We start from the raw sequence: 17509 nt of genomic DNA, 5'->3' as shown, positions 1-17509 counted from the left end.
GACCCCTAGATGTCTTCTGACTTTCTGTGGCTCCATTTCCCATTTAAATTGTGCCACAAAATAACCATAATTCCAATGCCCATCAATTGCTTTTATTGTGCCTTTCCTGGTAAGGGGATTTCTTTCCTTTGTTTTGTTTTTATTTTATTATTTCTTCAGCTTTGGGTCAACTTAGCGGAAAAAAAAATATATATTAAATTTTGGTAAATAGTATTTAATCCCCAAAAAAACAACAACTAAATAGCACCATATTTGCACGTTGGTACATGGCAAAAGAGCAAATTGATCTTTGTGTCAACGTGAAGAACAGTTGCCAATTAATTTTGTTTGGCTTAATCTCCTATATTTAAAATGGAAATATTTCAGAATCCTGCAGACAATGGAATAAAAGGACCTTTCATCTAGCGCTCGGAAAGTCATCTGTTTAAACAATGAGCAGAGAAAATACACACACATACATACACACACAAGCACACACACATACACATATACACACAGCCATCTGAAAGCCATTACTGGTCGGCTACAGCTTTCTCTGTCTACACAATAAAATCATCAGCATATTTGGCACTTTCGACACATAAATTCATATAGAACAAAATACAAGATACATGTATCCAAATAGCATTTTTAAAACCCTATGTGTATCTAGCAGATGAAGTAACTGACGTTGGCTCAAACAGTGTAACAACACTGCCAACTTCAGCAGGCGTCAAAACTTTGTCTCAGTTTTGTTACAAGGCTGGGACATTGGTAGCTGAGGTTTACAGTTAGTTGTTGCTGTGTAGAAATATGACATGTCTGCTGCATATCTTGAGAGGAAGTGATTTATGTACAGACATTTTTAAATAGCTTTCCGCAATGTTTTACAAAAATATATCATCACCCCTAATTGGCTATCGGATGATTTAACGGATTTTGTAAACTTTTCTGCTGCCATCTGGTGGAAAAAAATATTCATTATTAATTTTTCTAATTGGAGATTTCAGCCGACAAGTTTAATTTCAGTTTGAGAAGATAAACTCTGAGCTCTCACATCCCCATCCCTTACTACTCTACCTATCAAACTTGAACTACAGTATTGTTAATGTTTGACATTGTTCATTGTTTGAACAAAAAACAATGTTGAAGCTCTCCGCAGAACAGATAACCATTAGCGTGGTAAGAGAGGCCCACGTTGAAAGCTGGTGCACTAACACTAACGTGCCCAAGACGCTCCGTGCTGACACAATGATGTGAATGGGTTACGCATATGCCATAACACAAAGGTAAATAAAAAATGCCACATCTTTCCATTGCTTCTGTGCGATGGGGAAGAAGAATTTCCCATTCACTTCTATGTGTCAAAACAGAGCAGATCAGAAGCGTGAGGTGCCTCAATATATTCAGCTGTTCATTCATGACGTATCTATAGGCCAGTTGAGTCATGCCATGGCACAGCGAATGATCTATGAGCTCCACCACCACCAAACTAGCCCTTGGCCAATCCCCAAAACTTCCACTCATCACAGACACCATGCACAGAAAACACGTGCACACAGCCATTTCTTCCATGATGCCTGACTTTCCCATTGTGGTGGGAGGTTTCTCTCATGATGCCTGATTTTCCCTTTGTGGTGGGAGGCTTCTCTCATGATGCCTGACTTTCCCATTGTGGTGGGAGGCTTCTCTCATGATGCCTGACTTTCCCATTGTGGTGGGAGGCTTCTCTCATGATGCCTGACTTTCCCATTGTGGTGGGAGGTTTCTATCATGATGCCTGACTTTCCCATTGTGGTGGGAGGTTTCTCTCATGATGCCTGACTTTCCCATTGTGGTGGGAGCTTTCTCTCATGATGCCTGATCTTCCCATTGTGGTGGGAGCTTTCTCTCATGATGTCTGACTTTCCCATTGTGGTGGGAACTTTCTCTCATGATGCCTGATCTTCCCACTGTGTTGGGAGGTTTCTCTCATGATGCCTGACTTTCCCATTATGGCGGGAGGCTTTATTGCTTTCTCAGCATTGTGTGGGCTCACTCTTGTCTCTTCCATGAGCCTCTTATATGCCCCCAAGTGTCCCCAACATTTCTTCTCCTCTCTGTCTCATGTCCTGCCACCTTGTACCCCCATGGCTTATCTGTTATCTGCTTCCCCTTGATTCACCCATATCTTGTCACTGCCCCATCACTGTCCCTCCATCCCCTCTGCCCAAATGCCCATTTACTAGGGGTGTGCACCGGCCATTTTTCGTGTTTTGTGTTTTGGTTTTGGATCTGGATCTTTCTTCGTGTTTTGGATCTGGATTGGTTTTACCAAAATCACCCTTCCGTGTTTTGGGTTCTGGGTTTTGTGTTTTGGATCTGGATTTTTTCTTAAAAAAAAAAAAAATGCTAAAATCACATAAAATGGGCCTTTTTTTGTTCCTACGCTATTAATAACCCCAATAACATTAATTTCTACTCATTTCCACTCTATTCTGAACACTGAACACCTCACAATATTGTTTTTAGGCCAAAAGGTTGCACCGAGGTAGCTGGATGACTATGCTAAGCGACACAAGTGGGCGGCACAAACACGTGGTCCATCTAGGAGTGGCACTGCAGTGGCAGACAGGAAGCCAATCAGCGTTATGGTGCCCATTTGCATGTAGCACGAACCCGGGAGATCCGTGCTACATGCATCTGTGTGATTGGCACAGAGCAATGACAGGTCCGTGAGACCCGTCTGTGCTGCTGTGGTAAAAAAAAAAAAAAAAACCTGTGTAAAAAAAGAAAAAAATGGCGTGCACCCCCCCAAAAAAGAGCAACCAGCCCCGGGCATTAGTAACCCAGTGCTGGGTGTGCTTAAATACAGGGGACAAACGACGTAGGGGTCCCCTGTACTTAAGCACAACCAGCACCGGGCTAGTCAGAACCAGCGCTGGTTGCCAAAATACGGGGGACAAACGACGTAGGGGTCCCCCGTATTCTGCGCAACCAGCTCTGGGCTCTGATCCGGTCCTGGTTCTGGAAATACAGGGGAAAAAATTAGTAGGGTTCCCCTGTATGTTCCAGAACCAGCACTGGAATTTTTCTAGCGGGGGGCTGATGCCACAGCCAGGGGAGCCCTTTCACCGGGCCCCCAGCCGCAGCATCAGCCCTGACCGCTAGTCAGCCCAGGCCGGGGATCCCTGGAGAGCTGGGGACCCCCCCAATAAAGGGGTCACCCTCTCCAGGGCACCCCAGGCCCAGGCTGATAGCCCGGGGCTATCCCCGCCACCCCTGGTTGCGGTGGGTGGCGGGTTGATTGTGTGGTGTGGTGTAAATAAAGAATATCAAACATTGTCTTTACAAGTAGAACTGCAAGTCCCAGCTAGCCTGCCCCGCATGCTGGTACTTGGAGAACCACAAGTACCAGCATGCAGGGCATTAAGGGCCCACTAGTACCTGTAGTTCACCTGTAAAAAAAATGTTTAAAAAAACACAGGACACACAGTATAAACAGTATAAGTTTATTAAACATACATACACACACACACACATGTACACATACTCACCTATGTAACATCGTCCACTTGTCCGGTAAAGTATCCATAGGGGACCTGTGAAAAAAAACATACTCACCATCTCCTATGCGAGGTTCTGTCCTCTTCGTTCCAAAGTAGGCATCCCCGGACTTGGCAAAAAAACAAAACGAAAACGCGATCCACGAACTTAGTACCGTTCTATAGAACGGTACTTCCCGAATGAGAGCTTAGCGGCAGGGTATCACCATGGAAATCCCGCTGCTAAGCGTTCATTGGCTGAGAGAGGTCATCTCCCGTCTCTCAGCCAATGAACGGCTCCCTCCATTGTAGTCAATGGTGGGAGCCGCAAGGTTATTAAAGTTTACCCTGCGGTTCCCACCATTGACTACAATGGAGGGAGCCGTTCATTGGCTGAGAGATGGGAGATGACCTCTCTCAGCCAATGAACGCTTAGCAGCGGGGTTTCCATGGTGATACCCCGCCGCTAAGCTCTCATTCGGGAAGTACCGTTCTATAGAACGGTACTAAGTTCGTGGATCGCGTTTTCGTTTTGTTTTTTTGCCAAGTCCGGGGATGCCTACTTTGGAACGAAGAGGACAGAACCTCGCATAGGAGATGGTGAGTATGTTTTTTTTCACAGGTCCCCTATGGATACTTTACCGGACAAGTGGACGATGTTACATAGGTGAGTATGTGTACATGTGTGTGTGTGTGTGTGTATGTATGTTTAATAAACTTATACTGTCACTGTGTGTGTGTCCTGTGCTTTTGTAACATTTTTTTTACAGGTGAACTACAGGTACTAGTGGGCCCTTAATGCCCTGCATGCTGGTACTTGTGGTTCTCCAAGTACCAGCATGCGGGGCAGGCTAGCTGGGACTTGCAGTTCTACTTGTAAAGACAATGTTTGATATTCTTTATTTACACCACACCACACAATCAACCCGCCACCCACCGTCACCAGGGGTGGCGGGGATAGCCCCGGGCTATCAGCCTGGGCCTGGGGTGCCCTGGAGAGGGTGACCCCTTTATTGGGGGGATCCCCAGCTCTCCAGGGATCCCCGGCCTGGGCTGACTAGCGGTCAGGGCTGATGCTGCGGCTGGGGGGCCCGGTGAAAGGGCTCCCCTGGCTGTGGCATCAGCCCCCCACTAGAAAAAGTCCAGTGCTGGTTCAGGAACATACAGGGGAACCCTACTAATTTTTTTCCCCTGTATTTCCAGAACCAGGACCGGATCAGAGCCCAGAGCTGGTTGCGCAGAATACGGGGGACCCCTACATCGTTTGTCCCCCGTATTTTGGCAACCAGCGCTGGTTCTGACTAGCCCGGTGCTGGTTGTGCTTAAGTACAGGGGACCCCTACGTCGTTTGTCCCCTGTATTTAAGCACACCCAGCACTGGGTCACTAATGCCCGGGGCTGGTTGCTCTTTTTTTGGGGGGGGGGGCACGCCATTTTTTTCTTTTTTTACACAGGTTTTTTTTTTTTTTTTTTTTTACCACAGCAGCACAGACGGGTCTCACGGACCCGTCAGTGCTCTGTGTCAATGACACAGATGCAAGTAGCACGGATCTCCTGGTCCGTGCGTGCATCTGTGTCATTAAAATACACAGCAGCACAGACGGGTCTCACTGACCCATCTATGCTCTGTGTCACTGTCAGTCACACAGATGCATGTGGCACGGATCTCACGAGTCCGTGCTACATGCAAATGAGCACCATAATGCTGATTGGCTGAGAGCCGTGACAGACGGCTCTGTCAGCCAATCAGCACTTTGCCCATTAAAGGCAAAGGCATTTTTTTTTAAATGGCCGCTCGAGGCAAAACCTCGAGATCCGACAGCAGATCTCGAGGTTTTGCCTCGGGAGAGGGATCCGGGGCAGACAGGGAGATCCGAGCTTGGGCTCGGATTGCCCCGGATCCCCAAAGTTCGGGTGGGTTCGGTTCTCAGGGAACCGAACCCGCTCATCCCTACCATTTACTGTACCTGAAATACCCTTGTCTGCCCATCAAGCTGCGACCTTGCCCCTATATCAGCCTCCCCATGCCTCCTGTAGGTCTTAGCCATCCCTTGCCTCATATTTCCATATGATGATGATATAATTGCCTGGTACATTTTGCAAATAAACAGGTGCATCCACACAAATCCTCATCATGACCTGGTAGCTTTACATGTGTACTACTTCATTGATTTGTAATCTAAATATTCACACTGTATTTATTTTTTAATATTAGTTGATAAATTTAAATTATTTTTTTTATATATATAAAATGAACAATCTGATGATACAGTAGGAAAACACTAAAATAATGGGGCTCATTTGCCATTCAGGAGACCCTGATGCCCAGCAGACATAGTCCCCTGTCGCTGATGACAGGAGAATGTTGAATGGCTGTAGCGGCCTGTAATGTCATGCAAGCTCTCCTACTGACCAATCAGTGCTCTGGAAATGAGGCAGCAGCTAAATGCCACAGTTTTAGGTATAGTGCCAATACTGTCATGACAATAGGGTGGAGGTTTACCTTTAAGATACCTACATGGGTGGGCATCGCCTTTAACACTAGGAGTACACTGTGGAACTTAGTAACAGTTGGCAACTACGGTCTGCTACCACCCAGGCCTTGGCTCAGTTCTGTCGTCGTTACCTCTCATTTTGCTGCTGTTTGTCTCGTATGTGACCCACAGCCTCTTGTCTGCACAGTGTCTGCCTGACCAGTCCTTTTTAATCGTCTGCCCTTTGCCTCATTATGACCTGCTATCTTGCTGTATGCCTGCCCCTTTGGCATCCATGTCAATTGTTCTTGAATTCATGTGTTATTCTACTCTGTCTTTTCAGGTTTGATTGTCTTCCTTTATTCATATAAAGGAGTTATACAAAATAAGTATCTCCTGGAATGTCTGGGAGACTCCTGATTTTGGTGGAGTCCATACCAGCGGCGGCTCCTACCTTCTATTACCAGGGAGGGGGTCTGGCAATCTTAAACGTGCGCATGCGTGATCCCACACATGCACGCAAATCAACAACCAAATATCCAGGGACTGCACTGACTGCAGCCCCTAGAAGCTAGAAAGGGCTGTCGTTATAGCAGGGGAAGTGGCCCATAGCTGCAATGTCTGCTGCACTCTTCTCACTTCTGCAGAGAATCACGAAATGGCGAGAGAAACAGCGGTACAGACAGAAGACACCTGCTGATCAAGAGATCCCAAGTAAGCAACCCTTTGGGGACAGGTTTATACATAACTCCACCTAAATTAGTTTGCTCATAGTAATCAATTCGCTAGGAACTAGTGACATCACTAAGGCACAAAGGGTCGCACACATAGTATAAGCAAACTAAACCAATTTACCCATACAGATATTTTGTTTTTCTTCTCCCTCTGTCTTTTGTATGTTTTTACAGGCCCTTCCCATTTTTTACATAATTCGGAAAGCATTCCGCAATGGAATGCATAGAGCTGACATACATACAGAACACTTTCATGGCACATGTATTGCGGGTTGGAAGGAGGAACCATTAAACACGGATTACAATCATATCCGTTCCAACACCCTCCTTAATTCAAACTTCTCCATATTTCCTCCCCATTTACTGTACTGCTCATTTAGCCCATATTTCTGTTCCCTCCAACTCCTGGAAGTAATGGTTCTTCCTTTATCTTAAGTGCCAAATAAATATATTGGCTTACAGACACTTGTCTAGGTTTACTGTACGATACTGGCAGTGATAGCTGGAATTTTGCCATATTCTGTAGATGCATGGTGAGCAAAGACAACTTTACAATGAATATAAAAGTTACTGGCTGGTTCCTCAGTGACCTCGCTTAGATATGATGATCTCTGCACATTAGCAACATGCGTAAACTTTTTTTTTTTTTTTTTTCAAGTTTGATACATGTCATAAAAATGGACTCATCTACTTTCTGGCTGCCGAAAACGACACGGCAGAGTTACAATTTTTTGGAAAATATTTTTGTCAGTAACGCCGTGCTAGCAAATTCTGAACATGATTTTGTTTTTACGTCTGACCACTTCTGGATATTGCATCTATTTTCTGTGCCAACATAAAGCTATTTGTTTTGACAATGTGCGATATGACATTGCTACCCAAGGTGGGGAGCACCAACCAGAGTTTGCCTAATTAGGGATAAGCACAGCAATTAGGATGTCAACATTTGAATCCAAAAAAAGGTCTCGGAGGAGAATTAAAACTGGGGGATTCCTATCGTGGTAACTATTGACCTTTCAGCCCCTTTACACTTTTGTCATTGATGTCTGAAGGAGACTCACTTAGTCTGTCAGGCTAATAGCACAGATAATGAACCGGTCTAACTATTTTGTTGTTTCAATACTAATTTTAGAAAGTTAAAAATAGATTAATAGACTGATTTGGATTAGGCTAAAATTAGTCCTCATGCAAGCCCCCGGCAACAATAAGTCTTTCTTGCCTACACGCTGCTCCAATCTGCTACGTGTTGGTAGCCAATCAAAACTGACTCTATCGCTTTGATTAGTATTATGATAAATTGCTCAGTTAAACAAGCTGTCACTTTGATTGAGCACTGTCAATGACCTTATTGTTTAATCTCGTGAATTGTGATTAGTTAAACTTTATTGGTAATGGTAAACATGCTCCAAACATCGGCACTGAGTATTATGTTGCAGCACCTGCAAGAGCCTTTTCCTCCTGAAATTCTGATTGGAAATTAAGTTCATGATCGAGATTATTTTTTTGCAAAAATAGAACAAAGCAGTTGTGAGTTTAAACAAAGATGAAAACTGATAATAGCGTGGATGCTTTAATAATACCACAAAATAAACAAAATTCACGAATGTGTTTTTATTTCATTTTTCCTGCTATTTATCTACAGATTATTTTTTTTTATTTACAATTTGAGAATTTTTAATTTAAAAAAATCATCAATTCAGAGTCAAAATCAAACAAATTTTTCAACAAGTAAAACAGCCTTCATAAATTAAATACAAAAATTAAGGTTTTAAACTTTAAGAATCAATAAAAAAAATTAAGAAATTGAATTAACCACATTGTATATATTTTTTTCCCAATTACTATTTTCATATTTATTAAGAAAAATGTTTTAAGTATGTTTCATTAATAACTCTTATCAGTATATCTATGCAATTAGGTTAATCTGGGTAATTTAAAAAAAATCCTCCTTTACTGGATAAATAACTTCTTTTAGTTATTTTTTTTTTTTTTAATCAAAGGGCCTCATTGATGTGACTGGTTTCTACTCTAGTAAATTGACAGTTTGCATTCTCATGCAGGAATATTAATAAAGAAAACCTAATATATCACTAACACATTGTATTTGTTTATATTTTAATCAGTTTTCACAATAACTGCATCCACTGTGTGTATATCATGGGCACACTTTAATTTACTAAAAGGTTAAATCCCCAAGAATATTCAGACAAGAAGCACATTTGACAAATTATTTACACAAATGTATGAAACCTCAGCTGTTACTATTACATTACAAGGTCCCTTCGTCCCTGGTAATGGTGACCTGTCTAGAAGTATCATATCTTATAATTTTCAGGTAGAAACACAAATCTATATTATTTTACATTTGTACAACAATTAATGCTCATACAGTAGAATCAGGCTGCTAGGAATACCTACTAAAAGTGTAAACACAACTTTCTACTTTATTTAAATAGCGTTCAAAGAGTTTTCTCAGTCTCCCTGCAGCATAAACTAGTAATCAATTAGCTTCCTTAGGGCCCCATTTATTAATGAAGCTAAACTCCAGCGGCATTTTTCGTTTAGTATCACTGTGATACAAACAAAAATGTCACTGGTATTTACCAATACTTACCCCTCCGGCGAGGTCCAGCAAAGTCCTCATTGTCGGCGAGGTCCTCCGCTCGGCTGCTGGCAGTCTAACGCTGCCAGCGATGGGTTCCTGTGTAGTGAGCATGCACAACGGTCCATATGTGCATGTGCATGACACGTTCACCTGGCAGGGTCCCGGCAGTACCTGGAAGGCTTAGTTGAAGCCGGAAGGACAGCACCAGCAATGGAGACCACATCACTCTCACCATCTAAAGTTGGCGAGAACGATGCTGTGACAAATAGCGGTAATCTTAGATTACCGCTGTTTGTTGAATACAGAAGGGATGACATAACACCTTTAGCGAGCGCTAAAGGGGTTATGCTTTGTTAATAAATGGGGCCCTTAGAATGGCATTACTTTTTACTGATGCAACATGGAAATTGCAACAAAATGTAATGTGTGTGTCTATTATCGTACATCGTTATTCCAACAATCAGCATCATAGTGAATTTAATAGGCTTTAATAAGAACACACCTTGCATGTATAATAATAATAATGACCTTGGACTGCATTTAAGAACTATAGTACTTTTCGGCCGTATATATCATTTAGAATCACTTACAAATATGCTGCCGAATATCCTGCAGCTATTTACCACAATTTACTTGTCCGGTGAAGTCCATTGGTGTCCTAGCTCCTAACCCTAGCACTGCCAACGATGGGTCAATGACTAATGCACATATGCAACAACCATCTGTTACTTAAACCCGGCGGAGGCTCAGCAAAACCTGGACACCGGAAAGGCTTTACTAGTTTTTAATTGCCAGCACTGGGGATTAGACCGCAATTGCTACCTATAGACGGCGTAAGGGTTTCTTCAGAAAGAGAGGTGAAATAAGCTTAAATATAGGATTGCAATCATAACCCATTTTGTTTCACAATCAAGTGCTAAAGGAGTTATGACCCATTGTAATATGAGAAATGTTGGGCCTCAGCGTAACATGAGCATGGTGATACCGATTGTTGTGGCCAAGCCCCACTGTGGATTTTAAGCTCCTTCACAACCCTGCAGTGCTGAAGATGTGGTCATGCCATTTGGGGGGGGGTGTCTGTACCTCTTTGGCATGCTGGAGCCCCTAGGCACAGCTTTCGTGCACCTGAGGCTGGTGCCTGCACATATGCAGGGTTGTTTTGAGAGGAGATGGAGGAACCCAGTGCTGTAAACAAAAAATGGCAGCTGCTCAATCAATCTGGTAGTACTTTTCAGGTGCATGAAAGAGAGGGGTCATACCAAATAGAAAAAGGGGGGGCTTAACCCCCTATTGTTCCTCAGCACACTGAATTATACTTGCAACAATATATGAAGACTATATGGTAATAGAAATTCAGAGGTATTAGTTGCGTGCTGGAAGCACTGGACCCGCGTCGGTAGGTACATGGTAAGGCACAAAGTAACATAGTCACGCCACCAGCTTCTTCCCACAGGTCCCTCTAAACTCAGCAATCTGGAAATTATAATTTTATAACAGTAAAATGCTGCAAATAGAGAATAAAACCATCAAGGTTGACAAAGAGTGCACAGAACATTGCTTCCAGCCCTACCCTGTGACCTGAAAAATATTCACTCAGGGCCGGCTCATTGCAGTAAGCAATGCAGGGGGGCGTTGGGCTGGAGAGGTGCCTTCACCTCTCTGCTGGTCATTATTTCTTGTAGCTTCCTGCTCTGTGAGACTAGGATCTCCTTCTATGTATCTGATCATATCTCCTGTCTTCCCCCATCCTGTCTGCTGCCGAGCCACCTTCCATTCTAACCCTAAGCACCTTCAGTCATATTCTTCATATAGATATAACTCAAACCTATCACATCATACTTGCAGTTGTACACATGTGTTGATATATGACTGGAAGCCGCTGCATGTATCGAAAGACTGTAATGATTTTAAGTGATAAGAGAAGAGTATTCAGGATAGGAAGCAGATTTGCTCACAAGAAAGGGTGGTGACCTTTATGGGTTCCATTTAGACCAATTTGGGGCACAAATGGGTGTTTTATTGTCAAAAAGTATGGTATGTACAAGTACGTATGTACAGGTATAAAGAGAAAGAGATAAGGAACTATTTATACATTGAACTGCTCAATATTGCTTGTTTACCTGCAGGTGTGACTGCATTGCAGGCTATTCAATGCCATTGCATGGGCGTGCATAAATTATCCACTCCGATATCATAAGGCCTCATAGCATGCGCTGAAGTCAGCAATTCCTGAGTAAGGTCTGACCTGCCTTAACTGTGCGTATGGGTCCGATGGTACTCGATTGTACCGATGTTTTCGCAGTCTTGCTAACCATTACGGATGTGCATGCATAGTAAAGTGGGTGTCCTTATGTAGTGCTGTGGCAGCATTGCGATCGCTACGGATTAGCATACTATCGCAGTGAACTGCGTGTGTACGCTATATTGCGATCTGTAGTGAATCATCCCCACAGACATAAAATTTAAGTCTGTGCCCCCCCCCCCACACTTCCAGAGGGTTGCAATTTATTATTTTTATTTCACTTTGGCATTAAGAGAACGCTCCTTGTCATTAACTATGTTAGTTATTTTGGAGGAAATCCAGATAGCAGTCAGGGACCTGTGCAGAGTTGGATGCAAGTTGCGTCTAATTGCAAATGTAAATTGCATTTACGTTCAACTCTACATGCACCTGGGTGTGCTCTGCTGCCGGAGGCACTTCCAAGTGTGAGTGAATGACCGTTGGTGATTATAACATCACTGGCATCTCGCTGCAGGAAGAAGAGACTCTGGGTCTAAGAAAATCTAAAGCAGCAATCCCACAGCACCACTAACATTAATGCATGCTCTAACATAAGCTTTGGCTGTTATCCAAGCCTATATTATAGCTTGACAACAAATGCTATTGTTAAAAAAAAAAGAGATAAATAATATCACAAACATGTGGATCCAACCTACTAATAAAATGTATTAATTCTGTTACTAAAATGTACGACATGAAATAATGGATTATCTGATGTCAATTGTTTCTTTGCCAGTATTAAATTATAATTATTTATTTACTTCAAGTTAGAATTTATTTTTAACTTTTTAAAAAATAAATGGGAAGTAAAACAGCACCAGATTTCTCAACATATCTACATATAGGGATTGATGTTTCAAGGTTATTTTCTTGAAAAGGTTACAAAAATGGCACTTTCCACATGCTTTTCATATTAATTTGTTTAATGCATTAAAGTGTTTATGCATTAATTATCACAAATACTGTACATTCCATGAAAATTTTCAAAACTTGCAGGCTTTTTTTTTTTTTACGTTAAATCTTTTCAAATTTATCAAGCACAGAAAAGGATTTTAATATTCGAATTTGATTGAATTAATTTTTTGCCCTCTTTTGATGGCCAGTTCGAATTTCATGAAAATAGATTGAGGGAAAGGCATCTCTTCTCCTCTCTCCCCCTAGTCTCAGTGTTGCTCCCCCTCTTCCAGCACAGGGAGGAACGTAGTGGTGACCAGGGGCGTATCTATAATGGGTGCAGGGTGGGTATATATAGTCTTTATACTTACCTGTCCATTGCCTCCAGAGTACTGCTCTGAAGCGCAGCAAAAATCACTGGGATAATGGCGGTGGCCATTTTCCTGGTGTCTTGCACAATCGCAGTACTGCTGTCCTTGGGAAAATGGTGTGGGTGCCATTTTCCCGGAGACCCGCGCATGTGCAGTAGATTCTGGCACTAAACCAGAATCTGCTGCACCCGCCGTCCGTCGCGGCACCGCTAGAGAGAGGAGGGGGCCTGCAGGGAGTCTGCACACAGACCCCCTTCTCTCGCCCCTGATGGTGACTGTATTTTGTTGGCAACAGGAGATTGATTGGATTTTCTCCACTGGTCAAAACATCCGATATTATAAAAACCCCTACATAAAATCCCAACCTATACACCCAGCTATTCTCATTTCAGCTAAACGTAACACTGTCCTCACTAGTTACTTCACCAGCCATTTAAACATCATCACTTGTTAGTTTTCCCTCTCAAATAACTGCATATAATTTAGGTTTGACCCAAAAGTCAGTCCATTTTTTTTTCGCAGCTCATTTATTATTGTCCACAGTCGGTGCCTATAATAATTCTGTACTGTGGACCCGATTCAGAGATGTACGCTAATGCCATCGCATACTCGATCCTGTACGCAGCTGCTGTGCGAAAAAATGCATATGTCGCAGATGCCAAGGTATGTATGGAGAGACGCCCACCTGCAGAACTGCAAATCCAAGCATCTACGTCCAAAGACGGTCGTGCATAATGGCCGCGTGTACTGCGATGCCGGAGCCACTTTTAGTGCATACAGGATTGCAGAGACAGGGTGTGACACCCCAAAAATGGTTGCGACATGCCTGCGTTTTGTGCCGCCTCTCGCCGTTACCTCCTTCAAAAGCTCCCTGATCGTCAATCACAATGCGAGTACATAGTCGCTGCGAGCGACTACGGTAATGGTCTTTGACTCATACTCATGTGCAGATAGGCGATAATCGATTAACTATGTAAACATTGGAATAGCGCACATCTCTGAATCAAGCCCCATGTTCATATTTTTGTTTTCACTATAATGGTTTCAAATTAGTTTGAAAAATGAGTTTTGTTTATTACACTTGAATCATCTTTGCTACAGGTAGTTTATGTGTTCTTGTGCTGAGGCCAAGTTTTTCTACTTTTTTACTTATTGCAGAAACATAGGGGCATATTCAATTGGGTGCGCGAATAGAAAAAACTCCGCATCTGCGAGGTTTTTCCTGCAGGTGCGGTTTTTTTTGCTATTCAATTAGGTTCATGTGGGTTTTTTTGTGCACGCCGGGAAGTTTTTTTCACGCACCTCCAGAGCAAGCGTGATTTTCCCTAAAAACGTTAATTTTAGGAAAAGTCAGTGAGACTTGCAGTGAGACCCTGGCGGCACCCCCCTTTAGGACTAATTAAGCAATTGGAAGTTTCCAATTAGCTTAATAAGTCTATAATTACTTACCTTCGGCAGCACTCTCTTCTTCATCCAGCGTCGGGAGCCGGCTCTTCTGCAGCAGGGTGAGTATGTCAGTGTGTATGGTGTTTGTAAGTGTGTATGAGTGAGTGTGTGTGACCCCCACTGCCAGTGTGCCCCCCTAGTGTCCGTGTGGCCCCTGGAATGGGCGCTCGGAGAACTACATCTCCTAGCAGCCCTTGCCCCTTCCACCATCCCCTGGAGCCTCCCAGGAGCCCCCGGGACTCCCAGCAGCCCCCTCTCCAGTAAGAAGAGCGAGGGAAAGCCACAGGGAGCTGCGGAGACCACCGGAGACCCCCAGGCACGTAGGTGAAGAATTTTTTTATTTTTTATTTACGTGTTGCAAGGTTTCAGAGATGAAAATCCCACTATCACTATTCTTTTAATTGAATACCGCGGGTATCGGGAGCGAGCGTACCCACGGTATTCCTAAATTGGGCGCGAGGGGCGAGAGGTTTTTTTCCTCACTAAACCTCGCGCCCCAATTGTATATGCCCCATACAGTTTTCAATTTGAGTACGCTTTGATACATTCAGGTGAAAAGCCCTGTATTATCATCGCGATTGCATGCGATAAAAAGTTATAATTTTCATATGAAAAATGTGATTAATAATACATCCGTCTTACAGTAACTGTGATAACTTGGGGTAATTTACCTCGGTAGATGGGTCAGTAGTGCAGTGCCTAGGTGCACAATAAGGGTCCACACGCAGATTTTCAGGTTTAAATGAAAATAAATGGAGCTTTATTGTCAGCATTCAGGAACAAAATAACAAAACATATTCAGGGCACTACCTCACTTCTTGAACCCTGACTATTATGGGCAGCTATTCTGCAAATACAGCACAGTCTCTCAAAAGTCTCAGTCCTGTCTATCACAGGTATAGACACAGCCTCCTGGCCTGACTTCCACAAAGTCACACAGTCTCTTTAGTGGACCACCCTGCCTGACTGCAGGTCTGGACACTGGCCTGGCTAGGCTACCACAACTTCACACAAACAGTCTTAGAGAGTTGTAGTCCTCCCTGCCTGACTGCAGGGCTGGACACTGGCCTCCTGGCCCTCACTGGACTCCAGGCACACTGGGATCTGTAGCTGCTACAGTCCCACTTGGACTCTTTTTTGGCAGCCTGACTGGTCTGCCTCGTTAGCCCCCACCTGAGCTTTGTCCACAAGGCAGTCCTTAGGTATGATTACAATCCTTTTTCTACCCTGTGTGGGTGGATCCCTCCAGCACCACACAGAATACATGGCTCACTATCGCCACCTAGCATGATATTACAACATAACATACTTAAGAGCTCCAATGCCAGATAAAACATGCATTTTTCATAGCCTCCATTCGAACAGTTTATTTTCAAAATTATAGATTGTTATTTGAGTTTACTTGGCAGTAGTTGTAGTACAGAGGATCTCTCAGTAATATTTTAGTAAAGCATTCACTTTAGATAAATCGTAATCTTTTTGGCAGAGCTGATTGGGAGTTGTTTCTCAACAAATAGTTGCAAACATAGAATGACCACTGTTGACTTGCAGTGTATTGGTTAGGGCCATAGGGAGGGATGTGTGAGCGGTGCCTGCACCAAGAGAGCAGGACCTTGGGGATGGCAACATTACTGCCCATGCATCTGGCTAATAAAGTGCCTGGAATGGCATCCTGCGGACTGTAGCACTGCTTCAGAGCAGCCTGGAATGTCTAACCCTGCAGTGTGTAGAACCATTGAGAGTGCCCTGGGTAGCTCTACATTTTCTCATGCATACAGGCATTCTACCCTTGCATGATGTTCAGGGACGGGGATGGCACTTGGCACCAGGGAGCCCTGCTCCTGCACTGGTATTGGTCACCTATACAGTAGAGCCAGCTATTATGTGGGCATAAGCAATATTAATGGTAATATTTATTAGCAGAGTAATCTTTGACAACACTCTGGCCCCATAACCTATTGGCAGAGTATAGAATAACAAAATGCTGGGGATCTGGGCACCGAGCCTTTGACCTGTCAACGGAGTGCGAACGGATGTGCTGGGTACAGTAGTCCTCCAGACAGATTGCTTTGCCAGGATACAATATACTTGGTCAAGGTACATGTGGTGTTGAATATGTAACGCAGTTGTTGGTGCTGGTGGAGGTTAGTCCACACGTGGTCAGTTCATAGATTTATTGAATGAGACAGAACAAGTAGCATAAGACAGTGGTATGTAGCAGCGGCTAAACGCGTTAAGGAATAACTATCTGATGTTCCACTTTGCATACCCACACCCCCGGAGCTACCACCTGCCACCCTGTGGAGATTACGCATATGAAGCACCACAAATCTCTCCACAGCCTCCCTACCTGGCGTGCCTGACTACGACTCACGTGCTGTTGGATTTCCCTTCTGACCCATACTAACATTTGGCCACTGGGATACGGCTCCCACAAGTGTGGCACAGGCATAACCTCATCAGCGGACGGATCATGCAACTGGCCGCAGGGTCACAATCCAGCTGGTAGGAACAACGATTCCTCTGTGCTGCCGGAGTATACATTATTTACAGCATTGACAGATCTGTCCATCCGAGGGGGTGATACTCATGGGTATGTGAACTCTATGTGGACACTGTGTTTCAGGCTATATACAGCCACGCTATCTCCTGATATACTCATTAGCAGAGTTACAAGACATTCCCATCTACATCATTGTCTGCTACATATCCATTTAATTGTATGGATTACTTTATCAGCTCCATTAGTGACTATATCTTTGTTTAAGATTGTCACCAATTTTTATTAACAGTATTTTTACCTTGCTGCTGCAAATTTTGATATATCTATTAGATTGTTGTAAGTGTTTTATTATGTCCTTTGTGATATAAGAGCTCTTATACTAGACATCTGGATATACACCAGTATATATTTTCATTTATATCATTATCAGTGCTTAAAGTGGTCCTAGAGAAGTGGGGGAACTCACCGTCCTCCACCCAAAAAAATGACAATGCGCGCCATAGGCGACGCTGAAAAAAGAGGCGTGGCTCTCAAACACAAGGGGCGTGGTCACAATAAATGGGCGTGGTCACACAATTGTATTCCCAATTACACCACTCAGTAGCACAATCTTGATTCACCCGATTCACATTACACCAAATAGTAGTGGCCCTTATTCATGTATGACACACAGCAGTGCCCTTTTTACACAATGCCCA

The sequence above is a fragment of the Taudactylus pleione genome, unplaced genomic scaffold (assembly GCF_031769625.1).
Source record: "Taudactylus pleione unplaced genomic scaffold, aTauple2 ptg000306l, whole genome shotgun sequence".
Taxonomy (NCBI): Eukaryota; Metazoa; Chordata; class Amphibia; order Anura; family Myobatrachidae; genus Taudactylus; species Taudactylus pleione.
Note: the sequence above shows the minus strand (reverse complement) of the source record.